The following is a 7518-nucleotide window of genomic DNA, read 5'->3' as shown; positions in this document are numbered from 1 at the left end:
AAGGGATGTGTCGAAATAGCGCGTTATTTCAAAATCTGGTGCTGCGTCGATGCGCCAGATTTTGAAATAAGCGATTTCGAAATACAATCGGAATCAGATACGCCCTTTGCGTGGTGCAAATGGCCCATCGTACTTCGAGTTTAGGGTGCTGCGTAGACGCCCCCGCGGGAGCCACCGGACTGCTCGTTGGTTTTGAAGGTACAGGCCAACACAGCTCCTGCACTGCGACTTTTTATCGGGATCCACGTCTTCAGGGAGGTTGTCCCGCGTGGAGATTTGAACAGGCAGGACCGCAGACCTAGCATGGGACTGGGAGGGAAGGTATCAAGCAGCAAATTTATGCAAGGAAACTTCCAGACCGGGGCTTTGTGGAATAGCGACTATGGCTGCAATAACGACCAATGCGCCCTTACCCCCCTCTCCCCGGCCCCATCTCCACCAGGAGTCGCAGTCCCCCCATTTTCCAGCGCCCCTTCCCACAATGCACCATGGCCCGGCCACTCGGGCTCTGCACGCTGGGATTTCACAATGCTGCTGCGAGCGAGCTGAGCGCCGGGGAGAACGCGGCGCGCGCCTGCCCGCCCCGTGCAAAGCGCCCCCCGCCCCCGGCGCCTCCCCGGGCCGCAGGTGAGGGCGGGGCGCGTGCTCGGGAGCAGTTTGCAAGGGGGGTGGGGGGTGCAGATGGGGCTCCTGTGCCTCGCTGCCGGGAGCGGGAGAGGGGCTGTGCGTGGGGCGGGGAGAGCCCCCGGGTGCTTGCAGGGGGCAGGGGGCGTCTGCAGGGGGCGGGGATAAAGCTTGCAGCTCCCCCCCCCTCCCCACGCAGGAGCCGGCTGCACAGAAGGGGGCGGCGCGCTGCAGGCGCCCCCCACGCGTGTCCGTGGCGGGGCGTGGGTGGATGCACCGCGGCGGTAGCAAAGCCGCGGGGGGGGGTGGTCGTGTTTTCTCGTGTGACTCCCCCCCCCCCGCAGAGCCACGAGCCTGCCCCCCCCCCAGGCGGGGAAACTCCCCGGGATCCCCCCCCTCTTCCCGGGGCGCAGCTGACCGCGCGGTGCCTTTGCGCTGGAAAGCGGGGTCCTGCCCCTCCGAGCAGCACTGCACCCGCAGCCGCCTCCCGGCGCTCCCGTTCAGGCGGCTAGTCCGTGTCACAGCCCGCCCTAGGGGGGCACTGCTCTGGCAGCCCCCGTAGGGCCTGGGGGGAGAGCCAGGCGCTGGGCGCTCGTTCCCGGTGCATGGAGCCCCCCAACCCAATTGTAAACTCCTGTAGCAGCACCCCTGGGAGAGAGGGAGTGACGCCCAGCTCCTAGGGAAAGCCCCCAGCCGGCTCTGTTCCTTTCCCACCATGGTGTATTTTAATCCAAAAGAGCATACTTTACATTGGGGGCTGGCTGGCTATTGCTTACCTGGCAGCCTACGGATCTCTTCTCCGACCCCCCATTCTGAGTCCTGGGCCAGTTGGGAATTTGTTTCTGGTTTTAACCCCCCCCCCCCCCCCTTTGCTGGATACTGGGCCTGGTGAAGCTTGGGTGGAAGTGACTAGCTGCAGTTTGGGAATTGCATCGCCTTGGAAAACCCCTGGATTTGGTCTGCTGGGGGAGAGATGGTGCAGCACTGCCCTTGTGAGTGTAACTTCAGTGCAAGGGTCAGGTAGTCAGATATGTTACAGTGGAACTGGAGCGCATCCTTCCCTGGTAAATCTTTCTTGTAAAAGAACTTTGCTGTTTGGTGCAACGTGGGCCCTTTGGAAGCCAAGGAAAATTTGATGTAGGGTTGTCAACGAGCAGACAACTAACTACATAATTAGTCGATAATCCTGAGTTTATTGGTTAATCCTGTCATCTATACCAGTGTTTCTCTGGGGCTGGAGCATATGACTTATGAGGAGAGGCTGAGGGACTTGGGTCTGTTTAGTCTGCAGAAGCGAAGAGTGAGGGGGGATTTGATAGCAGCCTTCAAGTACCTGAAGGGAGGTTCCAAAGAAGCTGGAGAGAGGCTGTTCTCAGTAGTGACAGATGGCAGAACAAGAAGCAATGGTCTCAAGTTGTGGTGGGAGAGGTCCAGGTTGGATATTAGGAAAAAGTATTTCACAAGGAGGGTGGTGAAGCACTGGGATGGGTTACCTAGGGAAGTAGTGGAGTCTCCATCCCTAGAGGTGTTTAAGTCTCGGCTTGACAAAGCCCTGGCCAGGTTGATTTAGTTGGAATTGGTCCTGCTTAGAGCAGGGGGCTGGACTTGATGACCTTCTGAGGTCTCTTCCAGTTCTATGATTCTATGAACCTTTTTTTTATAAAGTACCACCTTTAAAAAAAAAAGTACCCCCTGTACCTACAATTTTCAGACACACACAGTTTTTTTCTACCATTGCAACACATTTATTTAAACAACTTAATCGTAGCTGGGCGGGTGATGAAATTTTTGGGTGTAAAAAGTACAAAAATAATAAAGTGCTGTAAAACTTACAACAAATTCACTTTTTTCCAAATTTCAATTGTGTTGACGTACCCCCTAGAGTATCCCTAAGAGTGCTTGTACCACTGGTTGAGAAACACTGATCTACACCCTTCTGCCTCTGTATCAGAGGCAGCAAGGGTGGGGGAGGCAGAAACTGGCTCCCCACAGGCACTGGATCCACTTACCTCATCCTCCACCCACCCGCTGCTGGCTCTGATAGAGAGGCAGCAGTGTGGAGGGTGAAGGGGGCAGGCAGGAGCTGATGCATCCGGAGAACAGGTTTTTAAACCGGCTTCCCTCGCCTGCCACCCCGTGCTGTGATGGAGAGGCAGCAGTGCGGAGCGGCGGGGACACTCTGGGAGGGGAGCTGGGAGTGCGCTGGCTGTTGTACCCAGGGACTGTTGAATAGTTGTGTGATAGCTAAAATTTGATGCGGTTCCATGACTATCCCTGGCCTTCCTGGCCGGGATAGTTAGCCGTGTCCAGAGAGGAGGTGAGTTTCTCTGGAGATGGAGAAATTACTCCAAATTCCCTTTAGCTTGAGCACAGGGTGTTTCAGGATCTCTCTCCTGCACACTGTTTTGCTGGCCTCCGTAACATCTTCTCCTGCTAATGCCTCATGCTGGGACATGGATTATTAGCATTCTTCTGATTTATTTTCAGTGAAGATAATAAGGCTTCTAAAATCATAACTCCGAATCTCTTGCTATCCTTGCACAATCGTCCGTCTTTTCCCGTCATCCGCCTTGCTGCTCCCGGAGTGCTCTCGGCATGTTTTGCTTCCAGCATAGGCCTGTTACTCTGGGTTTGTAGGTGCTAGATTTAGAAGAAATCTAATGCTGCATTAACAAGGCACTACCCAAGGATTTTTTTAAAACTGCAGAGGGGTGTGAGAGGACCCAGGAAGAGCAGCGTTTTAAAAAAAGAAAAGAAAAAGGGGACTCTGAGGAACAGAAATAGATAACTTAGGATCTTTTAAAAAAAACTTGTTTCCGGTGTTTTATTGTCTGAAACAAAATGAGCCAAACAAGCCCCTGCCCTCGCCTCCAAGGAAGCTGTGGGTTCTGTCTTTCAGATGCTCTTCCTTCTCATCCCTTCTTCTGCCTCGCTTTTAAAAAAATCAGCTTGCTAATTTAGTGCTAGCTGCAGGGTCCTGCTACAGCCCAGCTGTAAAGCTATCACAGCCTGGGTTGAAAGAGGCTGTGTAAACGCAAAGTGCGAGTACCGGTGGTGATAGCTGCCGTGTTCCATTCAGGGCTGGGTGTGTTGGCGAGGCTTTGGTGCAGAGTTGATGTTTTGTGCCACGGCAGGCTCAGAAGGCAGCGGCTGCTATACTGCCAGGAAGCCGGCGCCTTTCTTTGGCAGGGTTTAAAGAGATTCCTGTGCCATGCCCACCCCTGCAGACCTGGCCAAGTCCGGAAGCAGGAGTCTGCACATGAGTGTTGAACTCCTGCAGAGCCGTGGAATGTGCCTCTCCCACTTGTGCAAGGCTGATGGCCCAGCAGCCGGCAGAAGGGGAAGCCGGGAGAAGGATGTTCTGCTGCCGGACTGGAAACCTTTGTTTACACCGCACTGCACATGTGCACAGCGCTGGTACCACACTACGGAGTAAGAGGCATCTCCTATCCAAAAGAGCCTGCGCCAGCTAAGAGGCACAGGTTATCTATTTGCACTGTTGATGGTCTGACACAGAAAAAGGCCCGATCCTTTCAAGTCCAGGTAGATGGTGCGAAGGGACCCATCTCATTAATGAGCCGTTTCATCTCCAACCAGGGGATGTCGGCACCCTGCTGAGGGAAGGATTGGGGTGGACCAGTTTGCTGGAAGAAGTGGATTTGAAATAGGGACTTGGAGGAGGGAAGGGCTGGCAGGGCATAGAGCAGGAGTGGGAAAAGGACACCAAGCCCTTATGGTTCAGGGCAGAAGCCAGACTCTAACCACGAAGATCAAGAAGGAGATTTCCCTGCAGGCAGGTTATTCCCTAGCGCTCTGCTCCAGCGTTTCTTGCACCGTCTCGTGGAAGCAGCTGGTTTTGGTCTCTGTCAAAACAGGCTATTGGCATAGATCAGATCAGTAGCCTAGCGATGGTGCATTTCCTTGGTGTCTGTGACTGGGCGAAGGGGCGCTGGGACTTAAAAGTGGGGATTGAGGGCTCCTGACCAAACACAATTGTCTCCCCCCTCCAGCCGGGTCCCTTCCGTCAGAGATTGTCGGGAGGGAGGGAGCAGTACAGGAGGGAGGTGGAGACAGGGCCATGGTTTGCGTGCTAGTGGCCACTGCTTCTAGGCCACTTTGCTGCTCCTAACCGGGGCAGGGGAGGAGGGGGCATATCAGCTGGCCTGGCTGGAGTGCAGTGGATGAAGAGGGGGTAGAGATCCTCAGAGGGGAGAATGCATTTTAAGTGGGGATTTGAAGGCTGGGGCAGGTTCTAGGCCAAGGGAGGGAAAATATTCCAGATGCAATTCCTTGGCAATGCGGGTGGGGAGTTGGTCTGGGGGAGTCAACTTTGCACAGAGGAGCAGACAGGTGAGACCTGTTCATGTAGCGTGGAGTCCTGGCTCTGTCTCCCAGTTCTAACGCTGTAGTTAGTATTGCAGAGGGCTCACCTGACGCTTGGAGCTGCCGTCTAGACGCTCGTCCATGAATAGTTCTGCCTTGCCAGCCACATGCCTGAGGTGGAGGGGAGGCTGTTGCATCAAGTCATCTGCAGCGGCCTTGGGTGAGCGGACGTTTATTTTCACGCAGCAGGTCCGACGAGGAGAGGGAAGCGGGCCTGGATGCCAACAGGGTGCAGCTTTTGGGAGATGGTGTGAGTAGGGGACAACTCTCTGCTTAACCTAGTCTGTGCCAGCGGCGACTTTGGCCCAGGAACCAGAAAACGTTTCCCTTATGCTGAATGTCACTGATGTCAGTGGAATTGCACTCGACGAATTTGGCCCTCTGAAGCCTAAACTTTGCAATCCTCAGTCCTAGTAGGTTGTGGGCCAGCCTCCCAAAGGAAGCCCTGTCACTTGAGTTGTTTAAGACTAGACTGGACAAAACATTGAGTAATTTGTTGCTGGGAGCAATCCTACACTGGCTGTGCGGACTAGACAAGAGGCTGTCTCTCTTTAAGTGCATTCATAAAAAGAGCTTGATGTGTGTGCACGCTGTGAGCACTGCAAAACTCGCTTTGAAATTGGTTAATTGGTTGTTTTTATTTTCACTCTGATGTGCGTGGCCTAGACCAGCACCCTGTCGAGAGGTGTGTGTTGAGCACAGGGCTGAGAGCCAGGAACGCTTAAGCTGTGATTTTGATTCTCACAGTGACTTGGTGTGTGACCCTTGGACCTGTCAGTTTCCCTCTGTTCCCCTAGGTGTTACATGGGAATGTTGTCGCCTGCTATCTGAGTGCTAGGCATCGCACATTGTGTGTGTGCTACCGCCTCCACTGGGGGGAATTGGAACTGCTCCACACTGTGCCATAGACCGTGTACTGCTACCTGTTAATGGAGAGTCTCTCCTAAATAACAATACTTCATTTAAAAAAAAAATCAAATAAAATCTTGGAAACAACACAGTCATAGAAATCAAAGCCAGAGATCTCTAGATCATCTAGTCTGGTGTCTATATCACAGGCCCATAAGGCCATGCAGCCACCCTCATGCTAACTCAACAACTGGAATTAGGTCTGATCGGGAGCAGCGGAAGCTCCCTAGAAGTGGTGGCCACCAGCGCCGAAACTATGGCTTCACCCTCGTGCTGCTTTGTATTGTGGTACCAGTGCTGGGTTTTTTTCCCCTTAAAGCTGCAGCTCTGTGACTCTGCGAAACGTTCAGCCTCTCTTTTTAGCCCTCATGATTGCAGAGGAAAGTCACAATCGTAACTTTGCTTCCCAAAAGCTCAAACCCCAGAAAGCAAAAATAAAGAGCCCCACTTTTTTTTGTTGCTGACGTGTTTGCAATTCTTGGGGTGGGCAGCTCTTGTACCTCCCACTGGAGTGATAAGAGTTGTAAGTAATGGACGGTATAATTGGGCCCAAGCAGACCCTAATGGTTGTAATAATGTCACATATATCACATGCAAATCCTTGAAAAGAAAAATCTGTTGTTGAAAATCGTTTCAAGCCAAACCTTCACAGCCCAAACCACTCCCATTTCTTCAAAATCGGCTCGTGTTCCTGCCTTGAAATGTTTCCCTTAGTTTCTAAAAAAAAGCAACCTATGCTGTGCCTTCAAACTGCCCCCCCACACACTCGGTGGGCGACTGATCTCTGCCTAGCTCACTCCTCTTCTGCTGGGTATGATCCATTTTGATATTGGCTGCCTTCTCTCCTCTTTCCTCATGGGCCAGCTGTCTGAATTCTTCTACTTCTGAATTCAGGGGGGTCTGAGCACCTGTGGAGGCTGTGGTGGTAGGATTTACATCCCCTGCATGAAACATAAAAACCTAGATAGAACTTTGCAAGGTTTCAATTGCATTGTCCTCTGTGCCATTATGGAGTTACTTAAAAGACGCTTATACCATTGTATATTGGCTCAGCTAAGGGAAAAGATGGAGAAGGACAATCCATTATAAATCCTCCTTGTGAGATTCTTGTAAGTTTCTTGGAGTTTTCTTTTGGAGTGAATTCTATCTACATAAGTAAAAGAAGTTAATTTGATAGCTCTCGCTACATAAACTCAAGGGGTAACTAGTACAAATCCACCACATTAAGCTGGATCTTAATTCCCCTATGAAAAATATATTGCAGTGATTAGGAGCTTGCACAATGAAGTATGGAAGTACTTCAAAGATGACGCACATTGTCTTTTAAATCCAGCTGACACTGCAGAAATCAGAACCCTTTGTGAAGACTCAGTTCCATTGAAACTGATACAGATTTGCTCCCTGATGACCTGGCTTTTTAAAGAGTACCGAAAGGATAAATATTTTGTCCCTTCAAGAAGTGATATGTTATCTCATGATTTGAATGGGGACACACAACCTATTCTCAGCTGTGCCACAAACTTGCTGTGGTGTTGTGAAAAACAAAAGGAACTTAAAAACTTGTAACTAGTTCAGAACTGTCTCCCTCGCCAACGCATTCAG

The 7518-nt window shown here is 51.8% G+C and overlaps 1 protein-coding gene across 2 annotated transcripts in view; it reads left to right on the top strand.

Moving 5' to 3' along the window:
* Positions 1-500: 500 nt before the first annotated feature.
* EXTL3 (exostosin like glycosyltransferase 3) overlaps positions 501-7518 on the top strand; it is a 221695-nt gene continuing 214677 nt past the window's right edge. The window contains exon 1 of one of the 2 annotated variants that reach the window (XM_075923258.2): positions 501-627. The gene's annotated coding sequence lies outside the window, so the exon portion shown is untranslated. The remainder of the gene's footprint in view (positions 628-7518) is intronic. The other variant, XM_075923261.2, reaches the window with a different exon arrangement.

The sequence above is a fragment of the Pelodiscus sinensis genome, chromosome 3 (genome assembly GCF_052426305.1).
Source record: "Pelodiscus sinensis isolate ZL-2025 chromosome 3, ASM5242630v1, whole genome shotgun sequence".
Taxonomy (NCBI): domain Eukaryota; kingdom Metazoa; phylum Chordata; order Testudines; family Trionychidae; genus Pelodiscus; species Pelodiscus sinensis.
Note: the sequence above shows the minus strand (reverse complement) of the source record. Positions and strands in the feature narration are given on the sequence as shown.